The 21511-nt window shown below is 38.8% G+C and overlaps 1 protein-coding gene across 3 annotated transcripts in view; it reads left to right on the forward strand.

The window, feature by feature from the left end:
• thrab (thyroid hormone receptor alpha b) overlaps nucleotides 1–21511 on the forward strand; it is a 162531-nt gene that overhangs the window by 59821 nt on the left and 81199 nt on the right. For all 3 annotated transcript variants that reach the window (XM_065242383.1, XM_065242379.1, XM_065242381.1), the window contains one exon: nucleotides 9231–9305. The gene's annotated coding sequence lies outside the window, so the exon portion shown is untranslated. The remainder of the gene's footprint in view (nucleotides 1–9230; nucleotides 9306–21511) is intronic.

Here is a 21511-nt window from a genome sequence, read left to right on the forward strand (position 1 = left end):
CTTGAAAGACAGTTTTGGTCACTTTATCAGACAGTTGTTTATAAAATTTTTTTTTTTTTTAAATTTTATAAAAATAAAAGTTACCAATTTGTACCTGGTCTGGCCCCCTCCCAACCCATGCACACAAACATAGATGATTCGACTATCGGTCGACTATGGAAAGATTCGACAATTCTGATTCGAATATGTAAATCCTTAGTCGAGGACACCCCTAGAACAGAGCGATCTCTCTCTCTCATGTCTTAAAGCTGCAGTAACCTAATTCATCTCTCAATAAAATCACTCTCTGCTCTTGACTAAAGAACTTTTATACTTCATACGAATGCATGTATATTTAATTAATACAGTAAAGACTGTGAAGTGTTTTATTTTCAGTAATTTTAGGAGACATAAGCCTTTTTAAAGCCATATTAAATTTCTCTTTGCAGAATAAATATTTGTTGTGCTTATTTATTTGAGTCTCTATTAAAACAATAATATACCTAATTACTGCAAGTAATATAACAAAGGCAACATCCGTGCTATTATTTTATCTAGAAAAAATGTAACAGTTACAGTCATCAAAGAGCTTGCATATCAGCTTTTAAAAAATCGGTATCGGAATCGGTATCGGCCGATCACGAAGATTACAAATCGGTGATCGGTATCGGCTGCAAAAATCTTGATCGGAGCATCCCTATATATTATTTTTATTATTGGCTTAATTTTACTTTGAGAAGTGCATTTTACTATAAAATATTACTATCTCATATGTTATATGTCATCATAATGTCTTTTATTTTGGCGGGTTGACTTTTATTTTTTTCTGTTTCAGTAGAATTTCTCAAATAAAATGGTGAAATGCTTCTTAATTTTCACAACAGCTCTGGAGATTAACTTTATAAATGTGTTCATGTTCTCAGATGCTGAAACCACCACGATTGGGTCACATGTTGCAGTATGTGTAGTAATTGAAAATGCCTTAGTGGCGGTTCACATGTTTCAAATCTCAAGTTCACTATTTCAAATGTAGGCGCACTGTATGCGCGTTCATAACACAAGCGCGTCCGTACCGCATCGAGTTAAATACATTTCAGCTTTTCAGAATGGCACAAGCGCACCGCATGTCATGGTTAAGAACCAACCAACAGTCGCATTTTCCGCTCGGTATGTATATATATAATAATTTTTGAATAATTAATAGTTTATTTTGAAAAATGGAATTTGAATAATGAATGAATTCAAAATGTGTCAAATTTGATTTAATTCTGTATTATTCTGTAAGTCCCATTGTATATGCCTTCTGCAATTCAGTTATGTTTTCCACATCACAGAAATCACAGGGCCCTACTAATTTGTTTTCCAACTAAAGGTTCACCAAGAAGGATCATTCACTTATCCTTATGTCTTTGAAAACCCATGTGAATTGTATGAAACAAAGGACAAATTTATAGCGAAATGTCCCTGCTCTTAAAATACAGTAACAGTAAATGGTGACCACAGCTGCCAAACAAGAAGTATTCCAGTTTGTTTGTTACATAAAGCCATCATTTGGCTTCAAACTGTTTGAAAAATTGTGCATAAATTGTATACGGCTTAATGGCCTCTCGTCTTCATCCACTGTTGTATGGAATAGAGCAGCATTCCTGAAAACATCCCCATCTGTGCTCCACGGAAGAAAGCCAAATGGGTTCGTGCACTTTTTCCTTTCCAGCTTCTAGACCAAACAAACCACAGAATTTTTGTTTTTTATTTATAAAAGAGCCATCCACAGGATGTGTGCCGTGTGCTGGCATCCCAGAGGAGCATTCGTGTTTGTGTTTGAACGATCTGAAGTGCTTGTGGCCCCTGGCCGTGGGAGCTTGGGATGGCCCCAAGAAGAGAGCAAAGTAGAGGGCTCTGATCCAGAACAAGAGAAGCCTGTTGCTCTCTGTCTTTTTATCATATACTAATGTCTCTCGCTGGAGGTTGTGCATTAGTTATTCTCCCAATGGATTGGGTTCTGACAATCCGCCCATGGAAAAGGGGCCCACGCAGTTTAGATCAAAACTCTGGGTTGATCCTCAAACTGCATTATTAATCAAACAATACTTGAGCAATACCTGCATCAGACCACATACATACATCTAATTATTTTATACAGTATCTGATATTATTTTGAGTCCATACATCAAGTTTTTGGAGAAAATACAGGCTTTGGTTTCCTCTGTTGATGTGGTTTTTACATTTTTAACTCGCACTTTCTTCTCACAGCTTCCTGACAGACAATTATACAGTATGTTCTAAAGGCTAAACTCGGTCTTGAACTTGTTTTCACAGACTTTCGTCCAACGGGACGTTTGTGAAGATTTTTGAGTGACTATGTCAGCCGGTTATTAAATTCACTCATTTAGTTGGACAGTTTAAAGTGACTCCCTCACCAATTCTAACCGCATTTTTGCCATTTAGGTCGAGTTTGCAAAATCAGCTCAATGATGTGGTCTTTAGGAAACTTAGCGTCAGTGTGGCATTGGCACGGAAGTCATTTTGCCATGGTTGTGACCAGATGCTACACATCAGGAAGTGGGAGTCTGTGCGCTTCCAGTCTGACTGTAGCCAGTGGCTGCTTGTAAATACTGGAGTGCTCCACTTGGCACAGAGTTTTTACTATTCTTATTTAATGATTTGAGGGTTCTGGAGTCAGTATATGCCTGACATGAGTAAAACCAAACCCACCGCTGATTAAAAGGAAATCTTGGCCAAAACTATTTTCGTGTTTGTGTTTTTATGTGCACATGTGTGTGAGTTCAGAGGTGTGTGCATGGAGATTGTTGCACGTGGAGGCGTGGCAGCGTGCCTGTGCGGCGTGTGTAATTAAAAGTGAATTTTGGATTAAAAAAGCAGCCAAAGGGACTGACAGATTGCATTTATATGGGGCATTTTACAATTGTAGACATTGTTCAAATAAAAGTATCTGATTGGCTGGCAGGTAGGGAATGTCTGGTGCTTGTCTGAATGTGTGTATGTGTGTGTTTATATAAAAGCTGCTGAGTGTGGTGAGGATTTGCAGCCAGGTTTCAGGGAAGTACGCTACCTTTGAAGTTGCTTTGTGGGATTATATGTAGTTTTGGTACATTAATGGTATATGTGAGGCAGGGCAATCCACAAGATTAATTCAGATTAGGACAGAGTTGATGGTTTCTTCTCAGTTTTGCTGCATGTGTTGTTTTTTGTTAAAGAAAGTGCAGAGAGTACATATACAGAATTATAAATGACGATGGTATTAATGTTACATGTGCGTAATTTTACAGTTAAATATTTCTATGCACGTTTGTAACAGCCTGCTTTTTTGTTGCAGTCTAATATTTGCAGCAGTTTGATGACTCCAAAAATGAGAATGTAGGCTTTTTGTTTGGCATGCTGAAGTATGCACGCTTTAAAGAAAACATGTACAGGCATCAAGCAGGGCAGGAACGTGCAGATATGTTGACAAGCCAAAAAAGCATCATGCATGAGTCTGGTTGTATGCTTAAAGGGACACTCCACTTTTTTTGAAAATATGCTCATTTTGCAGCTCCCCTAGAGTATTTTACCGTTTTGGAATCCGTTCAACCGATCTCGGGGTCTGGCTGTACCACTTTTAGCATAGCTTAGCACAATCCATTGAATCTGATTAGACCATTAGCATCGCGCTTTAAAAAATAACCAAAGAGTTTCGATATTTTTTCTATTTAAAACTTGACTCTTTTGTAATTACATTGTAAGACCAATGGAAATTAAAAGTTGTGATTTTCTAGGCCGATGTGGCTAGGACCTATACTCTCATTCTGGTGTAATATTCAAGGACTTTGCTGCTGTCTAATGGCTGCAGGAGGCGCAATGATATTACGCAGCCCCTGAAAATAGTCTGCTATTGAAAGTTTCCAAGGGGACTATTTTCAGGCGCTGCGTTTTTACATTTTTAATTTTAAGTCGGACTTGTTACACAATGTAACTACAGAAGAGTCAAGTTTTAAATAGGAAAAATATCGAAACTAGGGCTGGGCAAAAAAAAAAAGATTTTTCGATTAATCGTTTTTTAAACGTGGTTGATTCAGAATCGATTCTCAAAGAGCAGAATCAATTTTTTTTCATATTTTTCCTGCAAACATTGAACGTAAGATTAACGTTAATCAAATTACTAGTCTTCTTCACTAGATGTCACCCTCTTTTTGCCTTGTACGATGTTACCAAGGAGCCTGTCATTCATTCATTCAGTGCTTAAAATGGCGGTTTTAGGTTCTTCATCGACGTTGATGCCACCTTCACATAAAAAGTAAGAGGTATGGAAGCATTTTAGATTTCGCAAGCAAGACGACAGCGATAGTGTTGTGGCTTTTCATTTCTTTTTATTAATTACCCACTTGTAAACTAATGTTCAATGTTATTTTTTATTAATATAGTATTTGTATTAAATCTATATTCATTGAGTTGAATCAAGAATCGAGTATAAAAACCGCCTCGAGAATCGGAATCGAAAATTGAATCGAGAATCGAATCGAAAATTGAATCGAGAATCGGATTTATTTGATAGCTTGTGAATCGAAATTGAATCGATCTGGAACATCTGAATCGATACCCAGCCCTAATCAAAACTCTTTGGTTATTTTTGAGCACAATGCTAAATGGTCTAATCAGATTCAATGAATTATGCTAAGCTATGCTAAAAGTGGTACCGCCAGACCTAGGGTGGCCATTCGTGCCAGTTCCGCCGGACACGTCCCGAACATGTTTTCGGGTTCGTTCTCCGGAAGTCGCGTTGGTCGACCGCATACGTCATCAAGGTTTAATATTTCGGGTTTAATTTCAGATAAGCAACCGTTACATTTCAAGGTAAGAATGAAACTACAATGATTGTATGTCTTAAAAGAATTTTAACTAAAATATGAGAACCTTGATGATGTATGCGGTCGACCAACGCGACTTCCGGAGAACGAACCTGAAAACATGTTCGGGACGTGTCCGGCGGAACTGACACGAATGGCCACCCTAGCCAGACCCGGAGATCAGCTGAATGGATTCCAAAACGGTAAAAATCTATATTTAACTCTAGGGGAGCTGGAAAATGAGCTTATTTTCAAAAAAGGTGGAGGTCCCTTTAAACACTGTATAATACAGAAAAAATCCCTGAAGCCTGAAACATGTGCAGCCACACATAAAAACACAAGTGATAAATGTCAAAAAAATTGAAACAAGACAATTTTCAGTTAGATGAAGTACCTACTCTTCGTTCATTAAAACATTAGTAACTATATAGTGTGAATATGGATAGTATGAATAAACTCGGACGTACTACATCCACCATGTTGATTCATTACGTGACATGCGTTGTCATAACAACAAGTTAGTTGTTAACTGGCAAGACGTTAAACAATGGACAGCCGTTTGATATATGCATTTGCATATGCGTTTCTGTTTTCGGACATTTTTGAATAAAATCACCTATCCTGCTTCTTTTTCATTGGATAACTCCTCTCCTGAGTGCGTATGGGATAGTAAATTGTCGGTCGAATGAACACTGCCGGAAGTAGTAAGTTATCCTGGTACTTTTCGGCTACTGTTTTTCAAATACTATAAATGCGGACATACTACTCGCCTCGCCTACTGCTTTTCGCCTATAGCATAGTACGGAAGTAAATGGTTTTGGATGCAGCACATGTATTGGAAATTAGTATGGCTGTAGACAGTCGATAGCAAAATGTGAAACCAAAATCACAACTGCAAAGAAACTCAGTCAATGCATTCTCTGTTACTTTTAACCAAGTGATTTATAGATAGATCACTGTGAAGGTTTATGAAGCAAAACTTCAGAAAAACACAAGTTACAGAATCTTAAAGGCACAGTGACCTACATTGAGTCGACCTCGGATCTGTTACCTGGACGTGGTGGAACAGAAAAACCAGATGAATTTGAATGTCAGATAAATTTACACCCAAACCCCCTGATGGAGTCACAGCATGTAGATTTATTTCAGCGATCAGAGACCTAATGCAGCTGGCTTTCAACTCAGTGGTTTTAGATCTGTTATCTGTATCTAGTGAGAATGCCAGTGCTGTAATTAAAACATGGACTCTATTGGCAATTTGAGACCGGGGACTTTTAAAGAAAGAGCCCTTGCGTTTTCCCTCTTGCTCTCCCCAGAGGAAATTAAACCCTCTCAGGATGTGACATACTACTCTACACTGTTAAATAGACAAAGTGCCACACTTCTGTTATCATTTTGTACATTAAAAGCATCTTTCAGCAGTAGTCGCTGCAAAAATGTGTAAATTCGTATAGTTATAGGAACACATTCGCCGTTTCTTTGAAGCTATTAGGTGTTGAAACAAATATTTCATGTTTTCTTGATACACAAAGGCATCTATTCATGCGTACAGACATGCTGTGGAGCTCACAACAGACCCGCGCTCAAAAATAAAGAACCGAGAAGTCTTTGAAGTGCGTTTCACACCAGATGAGTGAAAAATGAAACTCTGCATTGCTTTAGCCTCACCTTATCTTCTTGAACGTTCACGCCGCATAACTTTGCATTTTATCTGGGAAGGGTGGAAGAATGTGATGTGTACATCAAATTTGAAATATGAAGTTTTCCAGATGTTCATGGTATGAGTGAAAAGAACTAAAGGGCAGTGCAGGCTGTGCAGGCTGTGATTTCTTTAAAGCACTGCTCCAAAACTGACCCGTTGGATACACAGTCTCAATTAGGGGTGGGCGGTATAACCAAAAATACATTTCATGGGATGAGTAATTTTATTTCATGGTAACAGTATATTTTATTTATGGTATACACTCTCCTAAAGGATTATTAGGAACACCATACTAATACTGTGTTTGACCCCCTTTCGCCTTCAGAACTGCCTTAATTCTACATGGCATTGATTCAGCAACGTGCTGAAAACATTCTTTAGAAATGTTGGCCCATATTGATAGGATAGCATCTTGCAGTTGATGGAGATTTGTGGGATGCACATCCAGGGCACGAAACTCCCATTACACCAAGATGCTCTATTGGGTTGAGATCTGTGACTGTGGGGGCCATTTTAGTACAGTGAACTCATTGTCATGTTTAAGAAACCAATTTGAAATGATTCGAGCTTTGTGAAATGGTGCATTAATCCTGCTGGAAGCAGCCATCAGAGGATGGGTACATGGTGGTCATAAAGGGATGGACATGGTCAGAAACAATGTTCAGGTAGGCAGTGGCATTTAAACGATGCTCAATTGGCACTAAGGGGCCTAAAGTGTGCCAAGAAAACATCCCCCACACCATTACACCACCACCACCACCAGCCTGCAAAGTGGTAATGATGGATCCATGTTCTCATTCTGCTTACGCCAAATTCTGAGTCAACAAAAATCGAAACTCATCAGTCCAGGCAACATTTTTCCAATTTTGGTGAGCTTGTGTAACTTTTTCCTATTTGGAAAAAGTTACTTTTTCCTCTTTTTCCTATTTGTAGTGGAGATGAGTGGTACCCGGTGGGGTCTTCTGCTGTTGTAGCCCATCCCCGTCAAGGTTGTGCGTGTTGTGGCTTCACAAATGCTTTGCTGCATACCTCAGTTGTAACAAGTGGTTATTTCAGTCAAAGTTGCTCTTCTATCAGCTTGAATCAGTCGGCCTATTCTCCTCTGACCTCTAGCATCAACAAGGCATTTCCGCCCATAGGACTGCCACATACTGGATGTTTTTTTGCTTTTCACACCATCTTTGTAAACCCTAGAAATTGTTGTGCATGAAAATCCCAGTAGCTGAGCAGATTGTGAAATACTCAGATCGGCCCGTCTGGCACCGACAACCATGCCATGCTCAAAATTGCTTAAATCACCACACCCCTAAATGCATTGAAGCAACTACAATGTGATTGGTTGATTAGATAATTGCATTCATGAGAAATTGAACAGGTGTTCCTAATAATCCTTTAGGTGAGTGTATATGTACCATACCAAGGTGGTAATGTGGCACGAAGTGGAGTGCCGTTACACCAAATGTGTGCATTATTCAGGAGTGTGGTTTACATAAAAATAATCAACATCCATGGAATATTTCTCAGCCAATCAGAATACAGCATTCAACAGACCGTGGTATAAAATAGTTTTTGGAATATAAACATTTATTTCATATCTTTTATTATTTTTTAACTACAAAAACCTTTAATGCAGCAGAAAGGTTCTTCAGATGTTAAAGGTTTATTATTGCACCATACAGCCAAAAGTGGTTCTTCTATGGAATAGCATTCTATGGAATTCTATGGAAGCACATTTATTTTACCTTTATGTAGTCCAGAATACATAGATGTAACATGTCTGATATCTGCTTTGCTACTGTTTGCATTAGTGCATGTGACATAATGGTTTAAGCATGTCCAGTTGTAGTGCACCCGTTGTCACACGTCTCTCTCCATGTGGGAGTTTGTAATAATTCCTTTGAGCAAACAGACAGGCTGATCTCTGACCTGAGCTAATCAGCCACAAATCTGGCATGTCGAGACCCTGTCTTCAGTTCTCCATCTACAATGCTATTTACATACTCCCCAAGCCTTGATTTTTTTCCCTTTTGGCTCAGCCTGCGTGTGGCATCCACGTTCATCCTTCCTTTTTTTTCAAATGAAAGCATTACATCATTAGTCCCCTCCTATCCCAATCCCTCTTACCTCAACAAAGGACTTGTTGAAATCTAATTACATAACAAGATTAACCCCAAATGTTTAGATCTGCCGATTAGCCTTGCTGAGTTACCCAAAAAAGCATGTGGGAATGTGTTTTCGTGTCGATGGATTTTTTTTGCAATAATTAAACACACATACCTCTTTTGCTGCAGGCTTGTTAACGTTGCCTTATAATTCCGAGATGTCAATGATGCATTGATTTGAGACATTTCTGGAATGTGCATGTTATTACCTGTTGCAGCCACTGGAATTTAACAAGATGACAGGAGAAGAAGAAAATGTACCACCCCACACTTAAAAAGGAAGAACGCTGTGCTTTTAGAAAAGGGTGCAGCCGTGCTTAACAAACAGATTTTCGATTCGCTGCGGGGTGGGTATTGAGACATGGGAGATTAGCTTTCCATCAAGGCCAAGGGATCCGATGAAGGCAGGGGTTTGTGGAGAGGAGAAAGGCCTTCATTAGCTTTTGTGCTCTTTTGCTCAGTCTATTTGTTTTCCTCATGCTGTGCTTTTTTCCCTCCTGCGTATGAATCCCCTCTGATTGATCTTCTGTTTATTTCTTACAGGGTGGTGGCCTGCAGTTCTACAGTTCCCAAGCTTGGGGAAATCGCTAACCAGAGACGACACGTAACGGGACACTGGTAGGTTCTGTGGTCTTCCCTAGGTCTCATCTCTTTGCTGTATTTGGCTTTGTTCATGTAGCGCAAAATGGTTGTCACTCCTGTTTGGTGAGTTAAGCATGTGTGTACGCAAACAGGTGTTGTAGACACACATCCAAGAAGATAAATGTATAGGAGAAAAGTCACTCACTCATTACTAAAATCGATTTTGTCAGTCCCAAACACCGCTTTCCACTTCTATGAGCATCTTTTTTTGGCTTTCAGTGCATAAATGTGACCCTGTCTGTGAAATCCAGGTTAAAGTATTTGGAGCATCAACGTTTGATTTCACATTGATTTCAATCTTTGCCATGACCTTACTCAGTCAATATTAAAGATATCAAGGTTGTATTTTCACAGAATGTTCTGTACAATATGTTTGATGATTTTATAGAAAACAGTAAATCACAAAAATAACTTGGGTTTTCACAGACTGGGTCACCCAAGCGAAGTAGGACACTGGTATAAATGGCAAGTCCAAAGATTCTTAAAGGGATAGTTTATCCAAAAATAAAAATTCTGTCATAATTTACTTACCCTTATGTTGTTTTAAACCTGTATGAGTAGAAAAGAAGATATTTTGATAAATGATGGTAAGCACACAGCTGCGGTAACCATTCACTTCAATAGTAGGAAATCAAATATTATGGAAGTATCGTGATAAATTATGAAGAAGATATTTTGATAAATGATGGTAAGCTCACAGCTGCCGTAACCATTGACTTCAATAGTAAAAAAATCAAACATTTTGGCAGTATCGTGATAAATTATGAAGAAGATATTTTGATAAATGATGGTAGGGACACAGTTGAATGTATCTACTGAATTCCATTGTATTTGTTTTCCCTACTATGGAAGTCAGTGGTTACAATCAGCTGGGTGCTTACCATCCCTTATTAAAATATCTTCTTTTGTGTTCATCAAAAAATTCATACGGGTTTAGAAAAACATAACAGAAATATCATTTTTGGGTGAAATATCCCTTTAAGAAAGAAAATTTGAGAAAGCTTACTATACAATGGGTTAAAATATTGCCCTGTCCCGTGGATGTGCGTTTATTATACCTCCAAACGCAATCCAACACCCCTTTGGTCTAGACTTGCAAACATTTAGTCCATTTGATATGTCTTTAGCACAGGATATCAAAGCATGACAGATGCCAGGGTCTCACGCTGAAAATTAGTTACTGTGTCATTGGATTAGAATGTGGATTTCTGCACCTGTCCGAGTTGAAAGCCAGCTTACGGAATCTCAGCTGTGTCAAGAGTGAAAGTGGACTTCCCTGTTTCTCCCTCTCTCCCTCTCTCTCTCAACCTCCAATGAATGCTGTAGAAACTTAGTGTAATTGTAGTGTAATCCTGGTCTCAGTCCCGAAGGCTTTAAAAATAAATCCATCAGGCCAGATAATACCAGCCGTGCAGAGCATTGCACAGATGTTTAAGGGACACCTCAATTAGCACATTTCCACTTTCAGTTCAGTCAGCAGCTTGTGAAGTGCACACATGACTCCAAAAAAGAAGTGGAAAATCAGCAATCATGCCCCAATTTTCAATGGAGATCCACACATCTATGTGAACTGGTTTGGTTAATGTTGTAATATATAATAAATAAATACAAATAACCCAAGTAATAGTTTCATGTAATTGTGAAGTTTCCATAGGCTACTGTGTTGCAAAAACTAGCTCTGCATGAGTCTGGGTTAGTTTATTTAGTTTTGGTTGTAGACTAACCTCCAACTGACTATTCAATTTGGGATATGCTTGTATGAAGCTTAAGTTAAAGTTGGTCAACCAGCACACACAAAAGTCTTGCTGGTTAAGCTAGTTAGGAGGAATCTTGGTGAAACACCAGTACAACCACTCGACAGCTATTCCGGTCTCTTGGAATTTCGAAATTGGTGTTGCAGAAGAGAAACCAGAGCCAAATGTGAAATGCATTTTGTATTGGGGACTTTTCAGGGTAAGAGGCCCTCTACCTGTGTTTTGGGGCTTAACGCTTTGGGGTTAGAGGGGTGTTGTGGGAATATGCGGTGGGGGAGCTGGAGTTTACGGTGTATTTTTCAGTTTCAGCCCCACATTCTTAACACCTCATAAATTACACCTGCTGTGACGCCACCAAGGCCCGGTGAACTTTAAGCATGCTGAGGGGAAGTGAAGTATGTGGGTAGATCTGTGCGGGATATTGCTTTTCCATGACTTACCCCTCCTCTCTTTCCTTGAGACACCTCTGAAATGAGAGTGTCTTAGGATTGGGTAAAGGTCTCACTCAAGAAAATGCTTAGCTTGTTGCCCTTCTTCTTGGAACCGGAGGAATAAAAAGTCAAGTGTTCGGCAACATCTCTCTCTTCTGTTTTTCTGCCTCTTTTCTATACTTAAGGTCCACAGTGCTACAGCCTCAAGTAATATTTTTATTTCCTTCACTCATCCTCAGAAAATGTCAACAATCATTTGACCTTTTTCACCAGTGACCAAAGTGCACAATACTTCACATGGTTTGTGGAGGAGCAATGCATTTAGCCCCCTGCTGCATCCACTTCCTCCTCTTTTCGTTTGAAGTTTTCATCCATGATTTCATTTTCATGCTATATTCCCCAATATTTAGGGATGCACCTCTGATCATTTCCAACTTGCACGTACTGTAACAAAACACTAACATACTCAAGAACACACCCTGTTTAACCTGATGATAACTTTTTATCACTGAAGCTGTTGGACTTCTGTTCTGTTGTGGCGCTTTTCCATTGCATAGTAGGCTACCCAACAGGTTGGGTCGGGTCAGTTTACTTTTGAGGGCTTTTCCACTGGGATTTTTGCACCTTAGCGCAGCGGCGTTGACTTACTCCACGGTTGTTTGTGCAGAAACGTCCTATTAGACAGCGGTAGTGATAAGCACAATGTGCAAACATCTATTAGTGGTAGTCAATTTTTATTTTGTGGCGGACTGAGAAATAAATGTATGTATGGGGATGTATAGCATTCCAACAATGCTCGCTCCATCTTTTGTATGATGTCACAGCAGTAGGCAGCGCAAATATAATGACACGCCTATAATCCCTCCCACTCCGAAGTGATACTAAACTCAATGGAAGAGCTAACCAAGCCAAAGTAAGGTGAGCTGACACGACCTGACCCGTTGGGGTACTATGCAATGGGAAAGCACCATTAGTTGCTATTGAAGCTACCCTAATATCCCTAATATTGGCATCATTGGCTAACTTCCAGTGGCATAGCTAGCAAAGTTTTACATTATAATACAGCATAATAAATTGTCATCTATATAGGTAGATTTTACAGACTCTTATATAAAATGTAAAAAACAATTTCAGGGTGCTTTAAGTGGAGATGGAAAAGTTCTTTGTTAGGCTGTATGGTTCCATAAAAACCTGTAACATCTACTGAGCCTTTCTGTTGCACTGAATGGTTTATTGTGGTTAATTTTTTATAGACTATTTAGAGGTGAGAAAGAAATATTGCTTTTAAGAACCTATAAAACTGAAAGGTTATTGGAGAACAAAATGTCTTTTTGGTACAAAAAAATGCTCTTTCAAAGCAACATTATTTTTAAGTGTGGACTATTGCCCCACACAAGTAAAACACTAAAACTTACAAGGCGTGCGGGTTGGAACAGTACAGTACGTACTGTCCCGAGGCTCTCTTTCCTCAAAAGTATGCCACAGAACAGCATACACGTGCAAAGTGCTTCTGTCTCCAAGAAAGTTTTGTACTCTCAGTGTCAACAAGACCTTCAACACATCATTGATTTTTCTAGCCTTCGCAAATATGCCGCTCCTGAATCAATAAATAGTTTCCAGGAATAAAAAAGTTATCCATATAGAATTTGTAGGCAGCACACACGGCATTATTGCTCTCCTTCGCTGCAAAGTTATTCAGGTTTTCCTTCAGGCCGTTAATACAGGAAATTGGTTAAATCGTGCAGGATAGTTCCCTCCCACATTGCAAGCATTATTAACAGCTTGTTCAAGATGTTCCAGTGTACACGGAAGGTCTACAAACAACTCGCTTTATCCCTCTAAAGACAATCAAGCTAAAACCTGTTTCTTTTTGAATTTTTTTATGGATATTTAGGAGTTCCCAAGATGAAAGCTTACTAAAAACATTGGACTTATTTTGAAATTCCTTCTTGTTTTGTTATCATCGCTGCATTATCAAAATGTCTAAAAAGTGAAAATATAACTTTATTTACACTAAATTTGGGCTCCAGCCGCCATTTTTTTTTTTTTTTACTTGACCAGGCTCAACCAAACACATTCCCTACACACGCCAATGCATAGAATTATATGACAAGACGATTATGGTATCTCAGGAGACAGGAAGTAAACCAAACACTGAGTTTGGACATGCCTTAAAGGGGGGTGGGGGTTTCAACAGTATTTCATGCATTCTGACTTATTAAGAATGTTTAAGAGTTGTTTCCTCATGCTAAACATTGACAAAGTGTCAAAAATGCAGTTGGACGTGTTTTTTTGTATTTCTCTGACGATTGCACTTCGCCAGGGTTAGTACAAGTTTCGGAAAGTTTTTTTCGAATACAGGAACTGCTGATGTTTTAGGGGTGCACTATACGTATCATCTCTTTATATGGGTACTTCCCCTGGAAAACCACGCCCACATGTCAATCACCGGGAGAGCGAGAGCCAAGTCACAGGCCAAGTTACAGGCATCACTTCAAGTGACAGCTTTGTTTTGTATCAAACTCAACAATGGCATGAAAGAAGAAGTGTGTTTTTGGATGTAAGGAAAAGAAAGTCAACATTATGGAAACAATGGATATAGTTTGTTTATACCGGGGTAGCAGTGGAGTTTTGCGTGTGTGTTTGTTTAACACTGGAATTCATTGAAAAGTCCCAACCAGGGCCATGAGTTGAATGCGGTAAGTAAGACTTCTGTGTTATGTTGGAAATAGGTGCGTAAGTGCATATTATATAAAGACATGGACATGTAATGAATCATAAGTTATCCAGTCAGTGTTGCATAAAGTGTTACTCATGACTCGCTCCTCCCGCAGTTCGTAACTCCTCCTTCCGATTTTTTTGTACGTTATTGGAAAGAATCGGTAGAGTTAATCTGTCTTTTATAAATCTAATAAAACTAGATATGAAGGATGTAATACTACTCTATAGGTACTCCAGAGTAACATCAGATACGCAGAAACAGGGTGTGTTAGGGACGCTTTAAAGCCTTTATGCCTCCAAGAGCAGCATGTTAGAGATTTCGGATGCAGCCGTAGACATTTATCATTATGTGCATCGCACTGTAGTCTCCACTATTCTCTTCAATTTATATTTGTTTGTTTTTTATTTTGAACAATTTTGAAAACATTTTCAACGCTTTATAGGTAGCATCTTTATTGTAAGCAGGCCTTTAAACTCTATAGAGGCCAATACTGGAAGTTTGCAAAGTTGAATTCATTTTTGTGAATTACTCTAAACTGTCTATTTCAGAAAGGAATTAACACTTAATATTATATTCACATACAAATAATTTATATAATTTCCTATCTTACAATTATTATTATTATTATTCTTTTTTGTCATATTTGCCATTCCTAGCATGTGTATGTTTTTCTGCATGCGTGATCTATCGCAGTTGTGGCTGCTCGGCCGATGGCAACTCTGTCAACCCTGCACTATTTGTGTCGTGGAAAAGCAAAGATTTGGTGCCGATATGAATTGCTCACTCAAAATTTGAACTGGCCTTCTAAGCCCCCTGACGCATATTTTAAATGTCATACGCTTCATTTACAGGCCCTGTGCTTTACCTCCCAGGTTGGCTTGAGTGTGAATAGCTCTTGTGAAATTCTTTACTCTCCAGGTATCTTATAAGCTTTCTGAAGGGGATTTAACATTATTTATCAGGCGCACAAATGCAGATGTCTGGCCATGGACCAGTGTTATGCTGTCATCCATCTTTTTCAAGGTTGTAGCAGGCGTTCCTAAATATTTGTTGTCTTACAATAATTATAGACGAATGAGTGACTTTCCACTGCACTCTAAGGAAGCATGTGTTGATTTTTTTTACACATTTTTGTGTTATGCTATTTAACACTTTATGTGTTATTTTAACACGTGTCATCTTGTGTTAAAATAAAACACAAGTTCTGTTAAAAGTAATACCAAAACTAACACTGATTGCGTTGTTTTTAACACATCTGCTTGAAGGGGGTTGCACACTGGACAAGAAGTGTTGCGTCGCGTCTTGTATCTAAAAATAGAACACATTACCTTCTATGAATGTACACACACTGGTAGCATTTGATGGCGACAGCCCGCTGTGACTCTAGGCGCTGCTCAAATCCATGTGCCACTCACATAGTTTAACATTAAATTACATCATATTTGTCCCAAATCATTAATGATTAACATAGGGCTGCTAAAGCATATTTTGCATCTTAAAGTAGACTCTGTCTGATTATACCAACACTATTAAATATGCACATCCGGTGTGTGATACCTGCAAGTTGTCCCACACACAATGCATTGCTTCTCATCCAGTGTGTGACCGCCTTAAGGGTGTGCAGTATCTGATAAAAGATGAGTGACGTGTCGTGAACTCAACGCTTCATTCCCATTGGTAGTTACTCTCGATAGTTACTCATCATTTAGATAAGGTTGAAGGTTTTTCAGTATTATATCATCGCTGGACACGCCCCATTCTGTTGCCAATGGTCACTACTGCTTGGATCTGATCACACATTTTGAGTTTGTTATATACTGGAAGAAACTGTCTTATATGAAAAGAGCTGTAAACAAAAAAATGAATGGCTAAACCAAAGGGTTAACTTGCTTTTGTCTGCAGCTAAATATGTCCGGTGTGTGTAATCTTATATACCCTGTGGGTTGTGTATTGAAGTGTGTGTGTAAGAAATGTACTGTCTGTACGTTTATAAGTGGATTAGACATGGATGTGGAGACTTCCTGGGGAGCTCCTAACATAAGGCTCACAGACAGGGAGGCTAATGATGTTTGTTTGGTGCGTTTCTCATCGTGAATGGATGCTGTTGCTGCCTTTATGTTTTACAGAGGTTGGAAAATCAAAGAAAGTGAGAGCTTGAGGTGGTCCATATCTCTATAGATTTCTCATCAACATTTTGTTTTTCATTACCATTTAACTGCAAATTTTAAATCTTGGCTTGGCAATGTAGAAGAAGATAGATATTGTGAAAATAAGCATCGCACATGTTGAGGTCGTTATAGGTAGGGGTCGACCGATTATCGATCTGGCCTATTATCGACTAGGCATGGGCCGATTACCGTCTTCAAGGTATACCGAGGTTTTAAACAGTCAAGGTTTCAAAACCACTGAAATATTCTGTGATACCGTCTCCAAGGTTTGAGCTGTGTTTATACAAAATTCATTAAATCATTAAGTCATGTGATTGATTTGATGTTTACATTTAATATACATTACAAAAATATTATATATTTTTTGATAGCATATTATAATTTAAAGGCTTTATTTTTATCTGGCATTTAAAAAATAACACATTTTAGTGTTGCAATGGCAAAACCGTAACACCGTGAAACCGTGGTATTTTTGCTAAAGGTTATCATACCGCCAGAATCTTATACCGGCCCATGCCTATTATCGACATTGCTTTTAAAAGACAATTTACTGATATAGTAATGGCAATTTTGAAATGCATTATTTGCCTTTGATGCAGCCAAGAATTTTGTAAGAGCTGTCCCATACATTGCCTAGAGCAATGCCCACCGCCCATCTGATTTGTTGGGAGTCACGAGTCGGGCCAATCAGCGCATGAAGCTGAAGAAACACCGAAAACACTTGGAAAAGTGGAGCTGCTTTGCAATGATTTCGCTCTGCAAGGGGCTGGACACTGCAATACAAGACTTTAGGACGCTTTTCGGGCAGTTGACCGAGCTGACGTTGACACGTCATTGTAAGTCATTCCATTTTAAAAATACAAGCCATTTTAAAGCATTAAGAACTTCGATCTTCAATCAGTGCGCTCCCATGCACGCGCACACAGCTGTCTCTCAAGCTGCTTGCAACAAGTGACAGATTGAGGTTTTTTCACGACTTATTTATTACACATTAATGTTCAGATACACACACAGGTATGCTTAAATGCCTGTCTTGGCGACATATATACTTAAGTAATAGACTATGGAACCTGTTCAATTTATAAATAGTAAATCCATAATGACATAATGAGAGAAAAACGGTATGGAAAATACCAGTAATAGAAAACAGAAAAATTATAAAATATATAAAATACATGTTGAGGCCAGTTACATTTAATGCTATATTTAACTGCCTTGTCAAATTAAAGTTAAATAAAAAGTACAGTTTGTTTGGCTTGTTAGCAGCTCACCTTTTAATTGTGTTTTTTTTTATAAGGAAAGCTTTGCATAACCTGTACTGTGCTTTTAATGTCAACAAATTGAATGCATATCTAATGGAGTACGACTATAACTATTTATTTGTAATAGTGCTTAAGTAAAACAAAAATTTCTCAAAAGAATGATGTACAATTACTTAAATGGCTTGCATCCCTGCCCACAACGTGAACAGAAAACCTGATGATATGTTTGAACATTAAAAGGCATCACTCAACAGACGGAAATCATTTTCTCTACGCTACATTTTGTTGTGTAATGAATGTGTTTTTCCCCCAGGGGTTGATTTTGTAGTTTGTGACATCTGTTATTCATTTAAAAATAATCCAAGAGGATTTACCAATTTTGCTTGTTGAATTCATGTTTAACACAGTGCCAACGATGTCAAATAACATGACATTTCCATGTAGCGCCTTTGACACAGAAGTATGATCTGGATCTTGTTTAGTTCCCTGTCATAAAAGTGTTGTTATTGGTGTCAGATGTGCAGTGGGATTGTTTAATTATAAAAACAATAAAATGAATGTGTGTTTGTTTTTCTGCAGTCTCTGTTGGTGGTGGGTAGAATAATGAGCCGGATGAGCACACGGAGCCTCCTGCTTTCTAAAACACATTGTACTCTTTATTGTTTATTCAGCTAATTAGATTGATTGTGGACCTCTTAGGTTGATTGTGATACTTCATGCTGCACCTGCTTTCACCACACCTGCAGCCGAACATCTCATGGGTAATATGACCTAAATCTTTTATTAATGTAAAAATAGTCTTATATTATTGCCAATGTAGGTATCACAATTGAGAAAAACAAGTTAACTCAGTAAAATTTCTGTAGTGCTGTCCTGTAATGTTTTTTTTTTTTGTAGCAAAGCTGCTTTACGGAAAATACATTAGTACAAAAAAAGTATGGATATATGGCATTATATGCTTGTGGAATATACAGAGTTCATGGTGCACATATATGTATGTAAACAAGCCTGTGTATCCAATTTTTCTAAGATAAACATATCAGCAATACTGTAAAATAGTTATTCATGTGTTAATATCGTATTGCAGATCTGTCATCTGATGCTCATTTATTAATAGTTTTATGTGACATCACGCACTTGGGGCAACGCCCCTTCTGTAGGACAAGAGAGCACTATCTGCCGTTGTTGGACGGGTTTCATGCAAACATTCAGTTGCTCAAATGCTCTTTTAAGAATATTATATGTGTATTCATGTCGCAGACACACAAAACAGAGCACATAAGTATTAATGTTAAAAACTTTGCGCCACTAATGCCGAATGTGTGATGCTGACACTGCTCTCCTCTTTTGTTTCTACTGTATTTGTGACAGTGCATTGTTTTAATCTTGTTAAACAGTTAAAGGACAATTTGTGCACTTACTGCCACCAACTATTAGCACAGAGTTGCAACGCTATACCAGCTCATTTTTAAATTGTTCCTGATAGATGTATAGTGTTATAAGGGCCCAGTTCTCAGACGCCTGCTTCAGTGGGCTCTTCCCGCTTCCATCACATGCAATAAAAACTCACGCCACACATTCACAGCTCACAATGATAAAAAAGGTTGCGACTAGTTCAATTATAATGGATACGTATACTTGCATAATGTGCTATTGCCTACCACACTGTTTCTCAATGCTTCACCTTCTTCATTGAAATTGCATATGACTATAACAAAGTCACTGTAGGGAAGTTGTGCCAGTAGACGGCCATGTTTGGAACGCCTCCGGGCAGTTCATGCCATCTGTTTGTATGGGGAAACACAAATACGTCTAAAATCACAGACACATATTTCTGACCAACAATTAAACCTGACATCAACTGTACCATAACTTTGGTTTCTTAACTTCAAATAGCACTAAAAGGAAATTTTTGAGGTCGTTTTAGCTACTGCACATGCGCACAGGTTGGCAAGCGCCAAACAGTCTTTATTGATTGATTGGTTCTTTAAACTAAAAGGCGGGACTTCCATCACCAGAGCGGCCATATTGAGCGTTGTATTGTCCCCTGTTCATAGTAATTAGGAGTATTGTTATATCCAATATCTTTATAATCAGTGTTACCTGTACTGTACAGGTGTAACCACAACCCCCAGCCCCCCTCCCCCAGACTACTGGCTGCAGTTGCTGTAAAAGGGATTAGGGTCATTAGATGTGAACAAAGCTGAAATTCCAACCACTTCATGATAGCTTTCAACTTTAACCCAGAAGAAATACCAACAGCAGAGAGACAAGCAAACCAGTCAGTAGGGGCTTAGCCTACTTTCATTCCCTTACATGGCCTTGAGAACGAAAGTCTATCTATATTCTCATCTGACAGATGCGCTCTATTCATTTCTGTTTCTCATATAAAATCACGTCAGTCTTTAGGTTTTCAAGTAAATAATTACCATAAACATTCCCATAAGACAAGTTACCAGACTACTCTCTGGAGCTATATGGAGACTGCATTCCTTCCTGAGTTATAAGTTCCTTCCTGAGTTAATATGTTAATTTTTACTGTTTACCAACCTGAACCTTATCCCTTGCTAGTGTCATTTCCTTGGGTAATTAAACAAAACCTAAATGTACTTCACAGTGGAATGTGTGACATAGTATAGCAAATTGAGGATGGAAGGTCTTCTAGAGGCTGTTTACACTTAGCATTAACATGTGTTTTCGTCGATCGGATCACAAGTGGACGACGTTAATGCCAGGTGTAAATGGTGTTCAAAATGTTTTGAATGCGTCCACTTTCGACCACTTTCAACCACATCCAGAGGTAGTCGACGCATATGTGGTTGAATGTGTTCGCACAGCCACAAGCGACCGCCTTCTCTACGCCCATTTATCTAATCTGAGGTATTAAACACAAGTTTTACGGCTTTTTTTTCTTCTGGCGTGAACATACAGTGTACAGCGCTATTTTTAGCCTTTCATTGATACAACTAAAGCGGCTGATCTCCGTAGTTTCGTTTTGAAAGCGTGTGAAAGTTGTGCGATCCTATTTCATCAATTGCGCTCAAAATTCAGAGAAAGCTTCAACATATAAACGTACAAAACACTGTGCAGCATGTATACTTGCTAAACAAGCAGCGGACTCCGACATAATATTAGTTCTCATCCATATAAACTCATAATTACTCCCGCTCGCGTTTGAATGACAGCAGAGAGACTCGCCCACCGTCTCACGGATCGTCCCCTCAAAGTATTCAGGACAGAAGCGGTCGAAAGTGGACAATAGAGACAGATTTAAATACCAGGTGTAAACGTAATGTGTCTCTCTCGTCCACTTGTGATCCAATCGATGAAAACACATCTTAATACCAAGTGTAAACAGCCCACAGATGTTACACAGTGTTACACAGATGGCAGTTGAAGTGACGTGCTAAAGAAGTTGCTCACACAGTTTTGACGAAGTAAACCATCAGTAATTAAAACACCATATTAAGATGCATACTTAAATGCAAAACCCTCTAAGTGCGTCTGGCGGCGCACTAACAATATCCACATCAAACCACGCCCGGGTGTGTTTGTTCCCCAAAGCCTACTTCGTTTGACTAGTGTGATTGCTCTGTACCGCGCCCGGGCGTGGTTTGGTTAAGGGAGCACTTACATTATACAAACCAAACCATGCCCCAGCGCGATTGTCACCCCTCCCTACTCCCCCAGATGCATGCACTCACACTCACGCTTTTGTCATTAAGATGCGATTGTTTTTACGGAGGCAGATGAAGGTGAGTGTTCGTGCAATTGACGTCTTCACCTTTTGAATCACGCTCAGGCGCGATTGTGCTCACACCATAACCTTCCGCGCCTGAGCCCAA

Source organism: Paramisgurnus dabryanus, chromosome 1, assembly GCF_030506205.2.
Source record: "Paramisgurnus dabryanus chromosome 1, PD_genome_1.1, whole genome shotgun sequence".
In the NCBI taxonomy this organism is placed as follows: Eukaryota; Metazoa; Chordata; class Actinopteri; order Cypriniformes; family Cobitidae; genus Paramisgurnus; species Paramisgurnus dabryanus.